Source organism: Macrobrachium rosenbergii, chromosome 54 (genome assembly GCF_040412425.1).
Source record: "Macrobrachium rosenbergii isolate ZJJX-2024 chromosome 54, ASM4041242v1, whole genome shotgun sequence".
In the NCBI taxonomy this organism is placed as follows: domain Eukaryota; kingdom Metazoa; phylum Arthropoda; class Malacostraca; order Decapoda; family Palaemonidae; genus Macrobrachium; species Macrobrachium rosenbergii.
The window spans coordinates 45293505-45306897 of record NC_089794.1 but is presented as its reverse complement, the minus strand read 5'-3'; the positions used below and the strand labels follow the sequence as shown (position 1 = coordinate 45306897).

The following is a 13393-nucleotide window of genomic DNA, read 5'->3' as shown; positions in this document are numbered from 1 at the left end:
AGCCACGTGCTCGCTTTACCGCTGACCTGCCGGATGCCCCTCAAGAATTGCCCGGCCCTTCGTGAAATTCCCACGCGTTGCCCTTCTTCGAGAAGTCCCAATCGCCGTGCCCTTGCATCCTACCACGAGGAAGAACTCGCCCTCGGAAATCGCAAGTCATCCACGGACCAATTTCTACGTTGGAACCACACCTGTCTTATGGTAATGTGCCCTGGAAAACCTCCATTCAGTCACGCTTTGTCCTTGTAACATTTACTTGAAGTGAGCGCCATTAATCAACGAATCCCTTGTCTAATGTCCGTGCGCCTCTTGCATCGGCAGTACTAAGTCTTTATTAATTCATCGAAGTCCCTTGGCACCCTCAGTGCAGCTTCAATTCATTATTCTTTTGTCTATTTTCATTACTGGCGTATAATGTGCATATCTCTCATTTCAGAGGGACCCTATTTCGTGGAAGCTTCTTGGACTGTGTCTGGAATCCCCAAGTTTCATTCATCCCGTAGGAATCCCCTTCAGGATCAATAACCTACTTGCGTTCCTCTTTCCTGTACTGATGTCATTTATGTAAATACACTCCTTTAAATTTGCCCACGTGTTTTACGTAATATTTCCCTCAGTAACAAGAGCACTATGCTCATATGAAATTCTCCTTTGTTTACCTTTTTTTTACATCTTCCTGGACCCACGAAGTCAGAATCACAAGGCTAAATTACCTTAAATTGTTGCTACCTGTCTCACAGAGAATACTTCAAACTAAATCGCCAGGAAAAACGTAAAAACACCAAATCCCCCCTTGAAAATTTGGTAGGATTTGCCATTCGGCTCATTTATGTGCATCATTTGCGGCAAAAACTCTTCATTGTGTCTGTAAAGACTTGATTAGAATCATCTACATCTATTCCTCTCACAACTTAAAAAGGATTCACGAGTTTCAAGAATTTCAAACATTTTGTAATTTGAAACCACAAAAATTACTTCATGTTTCACAGACAAGGTGGCTTTTTCTACATGAAGCTGTTGCTCGAGTGTTAGAGCAGTGAAATGCCCTGTCTCTTTACTTTAGGCAGAAGCAACTGGAAGACAGGCTATCAACATCGAGGCTGATCTACGACAACCTTCAAGATCCTCCCGTCCATTTCTATTATCTATTGCTCAATAATTTCTTGCCTAAAATAACAACTTTTAATCTAACATTCCTGAGAAAGGACCCTACCGTTCACTTACTCTATGACAGATATCAAGCCCTGTATCTTGATATCTTGAGATACTATTACAGCCATGACAGACTGACAGTATTCTGGGCAGAGAGAACCATAGAGAGCGCCGACTTCTTGTGTGCTGCACTGTAATTGGCTGAGGGCCGGCGGCCATTTTGATTGTGTGTAACTGGAGGTTGCTAAAGACGCACGCATCACTGTCACTGCAGCTGAGTTTACACCAAATTATCTCTCCATGGATCATTTACACTAGCAGGCCACACCAAGAAAACCTCTGGATCAAAAGGAACAGAGTGTTCTGCCATTAACTGTACAAAGTATACAAAAACAAACAAAGATGTGGCCTTCTACTCTTTTCCAAAGATCAACACGAGGTGAGCACATTAGTTTGTCAGCCCATCTGCTTGTAAGCAGCTTGTTTACTGCTACATACTATTCATTATTGTTCACTACACCAGACTTTTATAATGATTACACTTGTAAACAGACAGGCCATGTAGGATGTGTGGGATACAATGTTTATTCATGAAACTACCCCAAAGCAATTATAAAGCTGATGCAAAATTCTAAAATCACAGTCAGTCCCATCATACAAGCTCCTATACACTGTAGTTGTTTGTAAGCTTGCCCAATAACTGTGACAACTTGTTAAGTAGAGATCCCTGCTGTACCTACAGTATATACAATGTAATATCATAGATCAGTCTCTTCATATCATCATGTATGAAAAATAACCTGGAACTACTGAATTTATTTCAGGTGTACAGAATGGATTAGAAACCTTCGGAGAGAGGACCTGCTAGGCAAAAGTCCAGAGCAGATGAAGTGGCGCAGAGTTTGCAGTGATCATTTTGCTACATCCCAATTCAAAAAACCCAATGACAGGTAATTACAGGGGAATACCCACATTTTACTGTTGTTGACTACAGGCCAATACTGTATTTTGCCATGGCTCACTAACTTTTTAATAATAACAAGCCATGGATTGCAGATGATCACTTTTGTCACAATTTGTTGATCTAGTCTTTTCTGCATTCTGCAAAGTAGAACCTGGAAGAATGTATAGAAGATGATATGTTTTAAATTACAGGAAATCTGGGTTGCTGCCAAATAGCATACCATGGTTGACTACCTGCCCTAACCCCCCAAAAGAGTGGTGATGTGAGGAGAAAGCAGCCACACGATCGGGGACGGTCTGCTGCAGTAAAAGACCATGACAGCAGCCCCATGAGTGGTAATAAATCTTAACTGTGATAGTTATCTAGCATATGGAATCCTTGCACCTAAAATCAGTGTAGCCTCCGTGTGTTGATTGAGGATGAAAGATAGTGCTCATGGTGTGTGTTGAGATGTGTGCTATGAAGCATAAACTCATAAATTTTTCTAATTTAATTACAGAAACTGCTCAAGCTGAAGCAGAGGTGTCGACACAGCAGTGTGGTTTAAAGAGGAAAGTGCAGACACTGAGAACAAGGTTGTCAAGACTGCGAAAGAAGAAGGTCCCAAAGACAGCCATGACACAAGTGTATGCCATAATTAGACAATGTCTGCCACCACTGGCTGCCAAATTTGTCATTGAACAACTGCAGGTTAGTGGAAGACACAAGAAAGGCATCCGATGGAGTGGCTGCACGAATAGTGTTGCCCTGTAACTGAAGAATGCCAGCCCAAAGGCTTACAGAATCCTTAGTAAAGTGTTCACGCTACCATCCAAAAGCACGCTGGTTGATTTACTTAATAAGATCAGCATTGAAGAAGGCTGGCATGATTCTGTTCTGTACATATTGCAGCACAAAGCCAGAGGATTGAAAAGTCCTCTTGACAAACTGGTGGCCATATCCTTTGATGACATGGCTCTTCAAGAAAATGTCTTACAATATGTCATCAGATTCGGTAGAAGGCCTAGACTGTGATGGTTTGACAGCCAATCATGCAGGGGTCTTCATGCTGAGGAGCATTACTGGCAAATGGAAGCAACCCACTGGATATTTCCTTAGTGCAGGAACTGTGAAAGCTGAAGTACTGATCCCAGTTTGCTTTGTCACAGACCAAGGCACAAACCATTGCGCAGCAGTGAAACAACTTGGTGTTACTCCCACACACCCATACTTTGAAGTAAACAACAACAAAGTGTACTATCTGTATGACACACCTCACTTGATCAAAAGTGTGAGTAACAATTTATGGAACCATGGGTTTCTTATTGGAGGCAAACTGGCTGACTGGTCGCATATAGTTGAGCTGTACAAGCACGACTCCAGTAGGCCAATAAGAATGTGCCCACAGCTCACTAGGGACCACATATTTCTCACGCCTTTCTCCACCATGAAAGTATCGCTTGCAACACAGGTTATTATTAAAAATTACATAAGGTTATAACAAAATAACTTTATAACATTACATATCCTCACACTGTACCATGAATGTATATTATGTTTGGATCTTTGCAGGTTTTGAGCCATTCTGTGGCTGCTGCTTTGATGACCCTGATGGACCTCGGTAGACTTGGTAAGGGAGCCCGAGTAACCGCAGAGTTTGTTGAAACTTTCAACATGATGTTTGACTGCTTTAACAGTGGTTCATACAGACCTCTACAAGATTCCCACATGCCATTGCTACAGGAGTGTCGGGAATGGCTTGACACCATAGTTTGTGCCAACATAAGTGGAAGTCTCCCCAGTCTTAGTGGTTGGAAACACAATCTGACAGCCATCCAGCTGCTTTGGGAAGATCTGGAGAGTAGGTTACTCTTTAGTTGCACAATATTTTATTTCATAATTAATCTCTACATCCCGGAATGTTAATAGGTAAATACTTAATAGTGACCCAGTGATACCTTTTGCAAATCTGTTGTATTAAGCACCTATAACTAAAATTTTAGGCATGGGAGCAGAAAGCCTGTCTACACGTCACCTCCAACAGGACTGCTTAGAGCATTTCTTCACTGTGATCCGTAGTAAAGGGGGCCATCATGACAACCCAAATGCCTGTAACTTTCGCTGTGATTACAGGCAGGCAGTGCTCGATTGTGTTATGGGAGTAGGGGCCAACACTAAAACCAAACCAACAGAAACCCACATCCTGCTTCAGTTGGGCAATCTCTTCCAGTCAGGAGCCCCAGACTACTGCCAGGTGCCAGTCATAGATGAAGCCAGCCAGGTGTCAGCTCCACAGGTCAGCCAGGTGCCTGTCATAGATGAAGCCAGCCAGGTGTCAGCTCCGCAAGTCAGCCAGGTGCCAGTCCTAGGTGGAGCCAGCCAGGTGTCAGCTCCACAGTCAGCCAGGTGCCTGTCATAGGTGGAGCCAGCCAGGTGTCAGCTCCGCAGGTCAGCCAAGTGCCTGTCATAGGTGGAGCCATCCAGGTGTCAGCTCCGCAAGTCAGCCAGGTGCCAGTCATTGCTGGTTTGTGTGATCATCATTATATAGCCCAGCCTGTTAGCTACGAATACACTGCTATGCCAGCATTCAAATCCAGACAGAAGTAGGTAAAATTTCTAGCAGTATCAGTACTGTTGTTCTTTTTTTTATACACACAGGCTGCCTTGAAAATCTAGAGGACATTAGCCACAGACTAAATTTTGCTGAGGTTTAGTCAAATGGTACCATATAGACCTGTATGCTTTACTCTATTTTGCAGTCTTCAATAGCTAGCTCATTTAGTAGTAGTGATCAGAGCCCAGGAGAATCAGAAACTCCCATGGATACCTCTGCAGTTCAGGTATGCACAAGTTAGATATTATGTACTTTAATACCTAAGCCAGTATTAAGTGACAAACTTTTCAATGTTATAGTTGTCTGATTTTGTATATTTCTGGAATTTCAGACAGATGAAAGCCCAGGCCCATCAAGCCAGTGCTTACCAATCCCAAAAGAAACATGTGCAGCGATGTTGCATGAGCCACAGTTGGATGTTACAGAGACAAATATAGCAGTATACCTAGCAGGCTACCTCTGTTGCAGAGCTGTCAAGAAATACCCATGTGATACTTACCGTGCTATGTGGTCAGCCACCAATGAAGAGAGAATTCAACTGGCGAATGTGTACTTCTCAGTTTGCTGCGTGGTGGAAACAGTAGGTCTCTATCAATGGTGTAATTCTTGTACCTGAAGAATGTGTACTTCTCTGCCAGTTGAATTCTCTCTTCGTTGGTGGCTGACCACATAGCACGGTAAGTATCACATGGGTATTTCTTGACAGCTCTGCAACAGAGGTAGCCTGCTAGGTATACTGCTATATTTGTCTCTGTAACATCCAACTGTGGCTCATGCAACATCGCTGCACATGTTTTTTTGGGATTGGTAAGCACTGGCTTGATGGGCCTGGGCTTTCACCTGTCTGAAATTCCAGAAATATACAAAATCAGACAACTATAACATTGAAAAGTTTGTCACTTAATACTGGCTTAGGTATTAAAGTACATAATATCTGATGGAGTGTGTATTCAGAGAAATGTACCCCAATGTTGTCTCTGGTGCCAATGTTTTGCAAAAGCTAACGGCAGCAGTTTCCAATGTCAATTGTGATCTTTTGTGTACACCTTCATGTTCTCAAAGTGTACAATTTATGAAGCAATGGTATGTTACAATGAGACTAAAATATCAATTGAAAATCAAGAATAAAGCATCCAAAGAAAAGAAATTATGTAAAAACAGAAAACTGTTGAAAATTTCCCATAAATGAATTCATATTAATCCAATGAGTATTTTGTTAACAGGTCTTTACACTGACAGATAAGTATAGCCCTGTCTAACTCAATTAAGCTTGGTGTGTGTTAATGCTTTTGGTGGTGGACTGGTGGTGATTTTAATGCTAAACAATGTGTGCTATGTGTATGTGTTGATGCCTTTGGTGGTGGTACATGATTAGTAATTAATTACTACCTATTTCCAATAGGTTGTGCACAGGCATAGCATTTTGTGCATATTTTGCTATGGCATGGTATTTGCAAAGGCTTGACATTTTGCTAGCATGTTCTTCTCCTAGGGCCTATTATATCTGCCATCATTTAATGACATTGAAGTACAATAATTACTTTTCCAGATGCAGTCCTTTCACAGGTAATTTTACATAGCCTAAATGTTTGAAAATATGTATTATTTTATTTTACAGAACTTTGAATAAAATTGTTTAAACATTTTTCCAATGGTTATTTTTATTCTATTTTACAGAACTTTGAACAAAACTGTTTAAATATTTTTGGGTTATTTTTGTTTATAAATATACCACATACTTGTCTGTGAGAATATCTAATAAAATTTTTATCCAACTAAGGAATTACCTAAATAGGTATTATTTGGAGCAAAGTCTGTTCTGCTGATCTAGTTACATTTGGCTGTGATGTCTGAGTGGTCCTCTTACTGTTACATACTTATATAGGCCTATTTGTACCCTTATTTTCTAATATACGTCCATAAAACAAACAATCATAACAGCTGTCAAATAAATAAACACTGGCAGTTTGTTGTGTTCCAGCATAAAGACAAACTGTTGGCCCTACAGTGGGTTGCAGTGCACTCAGAGCATGTTTGTTTACAAAACGTTGCTGTCACTGCAGCTCCAGTTACACACAATCAAAATGGAGGCCAAATTACGCTGCACATAGGAAGTCAGCCCTCTCTATGGTTCTCTCTGATTCTGGGCATCAGACAAATAGACCAAACAAATGAGGAGCATTTTGTCTCATTAAATCTAGTATACCTTGGTGCAAGTGTGACGTATGAATTACGAAATCCTCACATCAGAAACAACAGAAAACTAACAGATGATGTCCGTATACGCTGCAGATCAGCAGTTCTTAACCTGGGGGTCGTCTGGGGTTTCTCAGGGGGTCACAAATGGTTCAGGAGAATATAATTTATGTTGATATATTTGGATTAGCCAGCTGGGCTTTTACCAATTTGGCGAGTGCAACTTGCTGACGCCATTGAAAGTTACTTTCCAGGAGTGGACGACTGCTATACTGATGCATGGATCTACAGACCCTTTTCAGTGTAGGACAGTGCCATCAGTGATACTGATGTTGCTGCCAAGTTAGAATTTCTTCAAATTAGTGAGGATTCTCAGTTGAAAGTTGACTTTACTGAACAAGAGCTCCCGACATTTTGGGCAACAGTGCAGGATGACTGTCGCATTCTTTCGATGCATGCACTGACTATGCTGATCTAGTCCCTGTCAACCTATCGCTGTGATGTTGGATTCTCAAGCATTGGTAGCACTGAAAATGAAGGTACACAATAGGCTTGTGATTGATGCTGACATGAGGTGTTGCCTGTTGAGCACTGCTCCTTGCTTTGATAGAATTATGGCTGCAAAGCAATTTCAACCATCCCACTGAGTGAATGACAAGTAGGTTTTGTTATTTGTATGATGTTGAATAGTTCTGCAGAATTTGCAATGTTCTGGAATTTGTAGAGGCTATGTGGAATTTTTCAAGGTTTTTTCATGACATTTTCAATAAACCACGGTCTTCCTATCATTTTGTTTTATATTACCTTTACACAAGGTTCACCATTTCAAAATTTATTAGAGGGGTTACGGTAATATCCTGAAGAGTCTCGGGGGATCATAGGATGAAAAAGGTTAAGAACCATTGCTGAAGACAATTCATGGTAACAGCAGCCGTCCAGACAAGAATGAGGTTCCCCTTTGACTCAGAGTTACTTAAACTTTGCAGTGCATTACCAGTATCCAACTGCAGTAGTACGGATGTTTTGATGAAGACTCCATCTTTATCACCATAGCTTCAAAAGTACCTTGGATATACTCAGGTGATCTGCAGAAGTTAGATGATGAATGGCACAACATTCCTAACATCTCTTTGCCCAATGATATAAAGCAAATAAATAATCCAAATAAATTTTTCCATCACTTGTCTTGTCAGTCCACCTGTCAGTTCATCGAAACTGACGTTAAAACTTACGTGTGGACAGTTTATGGGCGGAGTCATCCACTCCCCGGAACGGATGAACTGATGGAATTACCTAAAGTTCTTCTGACCGACTGACAAGTGATCGCACGTGTGGACGAGTAAGCAACGATTTTATGACAGTTCACTGCTGATTTCGCCTGAGAAGGCTCTCAACCGCTTGGACCAGAATATGAATAAACCAAGTATAGAACTAATTCATTTCATTATTTTAGACCCTGCAGCGCTATTTGTAGACCGTTGTGAGTCCAAATCTTATGATACAAAATAAATCAAATTATTTCCATATGATAGACAATTTGGTATAGGCCTAGTCCAGTTTCCCGCCTTTTTATGAAAGGCGTTACTACTGAAAGTAGGCTTCATGGTCCATTTCATAAATAACTGAAAAAACCCCCAGTTCTAATTTAACCTTATTCGTTAATACTATATAAAAATAGATATCTCTTTAATATGCAATATTTAGACCATACCCTATTGCGCCTTTTTGCTTGTTTCCTATTTTTAAGTGAATTGCTGCAGCAGCTAGTCTATGTAGCTCCATCTCCTTATCAGCCAGCGGAGTTTCCACCGCTGCAATATAGTGTTGCCATGACAAAGCCTAGGAGAGAACTGAGGGCGATGACCTCGAGTTGACTGTCCAACTGACAGTTCTACTCTTTACGTGTGGATGCTCATCCGCTGAATGGTCGAGGGTGAACTGACAGGTAAACCTGATCGTGCATACCCGGCTTTACAGATGCTAATGATGACATTTTTAAGTTCTTCCAGATTTTGTTTTCAACATCTTGGCACTCTGACATCCAACACTGATGCGGAGAGGAATTTCTCTAAAATGAACCTGAATAAAAGCAAGACGAGAAATTAGCTGCTGACTTCCACTCAGGCAGCGTTGGTGCTCGTATCTGAGCAGGTAAAAAGCTCTGGAAGATGCGTGGATTTTTATCCTAACTATGTTATGATTATGGCAATTCAAAGATCCCAAAACATACCAACAAGGATGATAAAGAAGTGTAATTGCATCGTGTATGACTTCTTTATTTCTTCGACAGTGTCATAACCCACTGAATAACATAGCATGTACAATGTTAATGACTGTGCACTGCAATAGCATACAGTATTTCTACTTCACAAACAGTACTTATATGTTTGCTATAAATCAATTAAGAATCCTGCAATTGTTTTGCTTTAGTTCTTAGCTTTGTTTCATATATATATATATATATATATATATATATATATATATATATATATATATATATATATATATATGTGTTCTTTCTTACTTTTGTACATTTACATACACATTAATTAAAATATGTATATTTTGTACTAAAAAATTGTATGACGAAGTTAATAATGCCATACATAATAAAAAATAATCCGGTGTACGGGCATCATGAACAACAACCAAGAAACACATCAGAAAGTTTGCAATGGAAAATACACAAACTTATTTTGGTGGGATTCTTTGGTTGCTATTTACAGATATTTGAAATGCAGCGCTGTTAAAAACAAACATGAAATATTGCAGTTATTCCTCTTGTTTAGAAAACAAAATGCTTGAGCGTGCTCTTTCACCGTTTAAGTCTTTAAGAAAACGTGCAAAATGCCTCATGCAGAATGAATGGCATCGCTGCTCCTAAGCAGGGCTGCCACTCCAGTGTTTTTTGTCTCTCATCTGGGTTTCTGGGTTTTTTACTCGGAAATCTGGGTTTTTTTTTTTGTAAAATTATATTAAAGTAAGATATTTTTGTAAATAATATGTATCTATGGTCCACAAGTACATAACATCAACAAAGACATTGCAAAGACGTTATATTTGGTGTTTACCCAAGTGATTCATTGGTTCGTCTCTGTTTAATACACGTCTCAGACAGGTATTAAGGACATTTACACCAACACAGTGTCCATCTGGATGGCGAGTATTGTCTCACAGTGTTACCAAATAGAGAATTCAAACTTTCAAATTCTGTAAATACGAGATCTTAAACAATACATGTTTTTGAGAATCCTATAGTTAGGCTACAAATGTAGGTCATCTTTTAGAGACTTTTCTTTTTCGGAAATGCACACACACCAGCCAGTTGGTGAAATTATTTCCATAACTTTTCTAAAAATCTTGCCATTACATGTTGGTAACAGTTTATGAAATTACGCTGTGGCTTTAGAGAGATAGACCACATTGTGACTTGAGTCTTTAGAGTGAAACGTTGCTATACGAATCTTTTAAAAATCTCTTATCATGGCCGGCCCATCCACACTACCAAAGAAAAAAGTACGAGTGGTAGCCCTGCTCCTCAGTAGCTTCAGCTATCAGCTTGACAGTGGGGGAAGGTCGCGTCTTCTCGCTCTCTATGCTCCCCTTGTCTAGGCCTGAGCTTGGGTGTGGCATACCTGTGGTTGGTGATACAGGGTGTTGAACACGTCGGGTGGTACCTACCCAAGGATAGTGTTTAGGTACTATTTTAGGGTATGGCATACCAGTAGTTGGTGATACACGGTGTTGTGCCCCAAGAAGGGTTTCTCTTCGTTCTTTCTGGATGAAGTCATCAGGAAAATTGCGCAGTGGACCAACCAGAAAATAGACACTGAGGCAGCAGCAAAGTACAAGCAGCAAGAGGCCACAGTACAACGCACAACACCTGAGGATATACATGCCATATTAGGGGTACTCATCTTTAGTGGCTACAGGAGAGACAACCACCTCTCCACTAAGGATGTCTGGAGCCCTAGGTTTGGTGCCAATTTCTACAGGGCAACTATGTCTGAAGGGTGCTTTACTTTCCTCATCAATTGCATATAGTTTGATGACTTCAATACCAGAGAACAGCAAAGAGAAATGGACAAGTTTGCCCCAATCAGGAAAGTGTGCGATATTTTCATCTAGGCCTGTGGCACCCACTATACCCCACACGAGTTTCTAACTCTTGACGAGAAGTTGCTTGCCTTCTGAGGCCACTTTCCTTTTCAGATGTACATCCCAAATAAGCCAGTGAAGTACAGCATCAAGATCATCACGGCAAGTGATGTGAAGAGCAAGTACATGCTGTCAGGGATCCCCTATCTTGGAAAGCAGGGGACATGGCTGAGGGACGGGCAAAACCTTGGCCACTCCTTCACCAAGGACCTGATGCAGCACTACCACTTTATCAACAGGAATGTAATGACCGACAGTTGATTCACCTCTGTGCCCCTCATCTAGGATCTGCTGCACAACTGTGGGATGACACTGACTGGGACAGTCAAGGGGAACAAGTCAGAGATACCAGGAGAGATGAAAGACAGGACCACACGGACTCCAGGTTCCAGTGCCTTCCTGTTCATGAAGGACGACACTGGTTTCATGTGTGCCTTCCAAGAAGAAAATTGTCCTCCTCATGTCTTTAATGCATGGAGATAAATCCTTGGCCAGAAGTGAAAAGCCAACCATCATTGAAGACTACAACAGGATGAAAGGGGCGGTGGACACTTTCGACCAAATGTGTAGCCAGCATCCGTGTGACATGCTGAATGCTGGGGTCATTAGCTCCTGGATCATACATGGGGAAAACATGCAGAAGATAGGTCGCAGAGAGTTTCAGAAGAAGCACTTTATGCAGGTGTTGGCTATGGAACTGATCGAACCCTTAGCAGTGCATCGCCTCACGAGTCACACTCTGCCGAAGCAGCTCAAGGATCTCATATGCCCTGTTTTTGAGCTGCCCACCCCCCTGGACCTTCAGGAAATGCTGGACTACCAGCAGCACAGATGAGGGAGCCCATGGTGTGTCCCTCGAAGGCAGAAAAAAAAAAAACACACACACACTTCCGGTGTGTGTCTTGCCAACGAGCTGTGTCACAACCACTACTACACTATCTATGGCAATTGTGTATGAGGCAGAGGTAAGTAGAAATATATCTGAAGACTTTACTTACTTGCAAATATAACAAATACTCAATTGCTGCAGTTATTTTAGTAAAAAATAATTATTCTAAAAATTTTTTTATAGTAACTCAAAACAGGGCCTTTCTCCACCTCACCTCCCTACAGAAGCCACAGCAGCTTGGGATCCCCTTCAGCAGATGCTAAAAGGACCTGGGAGGCCTACTAAAAGTTTGGAGCCATAGGATGATAATTTTGTTTCTTTTTTTTTATTTTTGGAAATTTTCCTATATTTCGTAAAACTTTTTCAGTACCTAATTTGCATAACAAACTGATACATTTTTCAGTTCTTAATGTTAAGTCGAAGTACAAAGTCTGTAGTGCTTTCATGTAAATTTATTCCATTAAAACTCTACATTTAATATTTTTTTCATTTTTTTCAAAATTGGGTATGATATACCCATGGTTAGTAGTGGCGAGACTTGAATTAAACTTTAGTGTTCTACGGTTAAAGGACTGTGCTTTTCTTTATACAGAATAGTAAGACAGATAGGTTTTAGATACAAGAAAGTGGAAAGCAGCCAGAAAATACTGTTGTAGACGGAAAAGTAACTAAGGAAAAAAAAAAAAAAACGTAAGTTCTAATCTCCGAGAGGGTACATACTTGCACGAGACATGGGTGAACCAGAATATGTCTGTGCAAAGGCGTTGGGTTGCTCAAGAGGACTCAGCTGGACCAAAACTAAAATCAGGACGAGTAGTGAGGTTTATAATAATGCATGCGGGGGGTGTCAGCATGGGTTTGCACACGGTGCCTTGCTTCTGTTTAGGTCGAAAATTGGCGTTAAGGGGGAACTGCCACGACTCGCTGGACAATCAGCGGTTGACGGACTGGTTTGGAAATCAGCTGCTCAAGAACATTCCTCCAAATTCACTGATTATCATGAACAATGCATCCTATCACTCTAAGATTTCAAATGATAGTACCAGCTGAGAGCAATCGAAAAGATGAAATAATTAGATAAAAATGAATGAAATCCTGTGTGATCTCTCTGTGTGCAAAAGTGAATCGTTCGAAATTTGTAAAAAATGTAAACATATAGAACAGTACGAAAAAGACGCAACAGCCAATTGTCATGGACGCAATCACTGCCACCATATCACTGTATATTAAACCTCACAAACCAAACCATGAAATTTGTTAAAGAAATCGCAAGGGGGGCAATTAACAACAAAGCATCTGAAAAATGGAGGATATGCATTAACCACACCATGAAAACAAAGGAAGAATATAGAATAAGCGACAGAGCAGTTGATCATTTAATTGGAAACTTTATTATCAATATACTATCAGACGAATTAGTGAGGATTAGCATGAATGTTGT

The 13393-nt window shown here is 40.7% G+C and overlaps 1 pseudogene; it reads left to right on the top strand.

The window, feature by feature from the left end:
• The first annotated feature begins 11189 nt into the window (after window positions 1–11189).
• LOC136834549 (piggyBac transposable element-derived protein 4-like) lies at window positions 11190–12021 on the top strand (annotated as a pseudogene).
• The last annotated feature ends 1372 nt before the right edge of the window (window positions 12022–13393 follow it).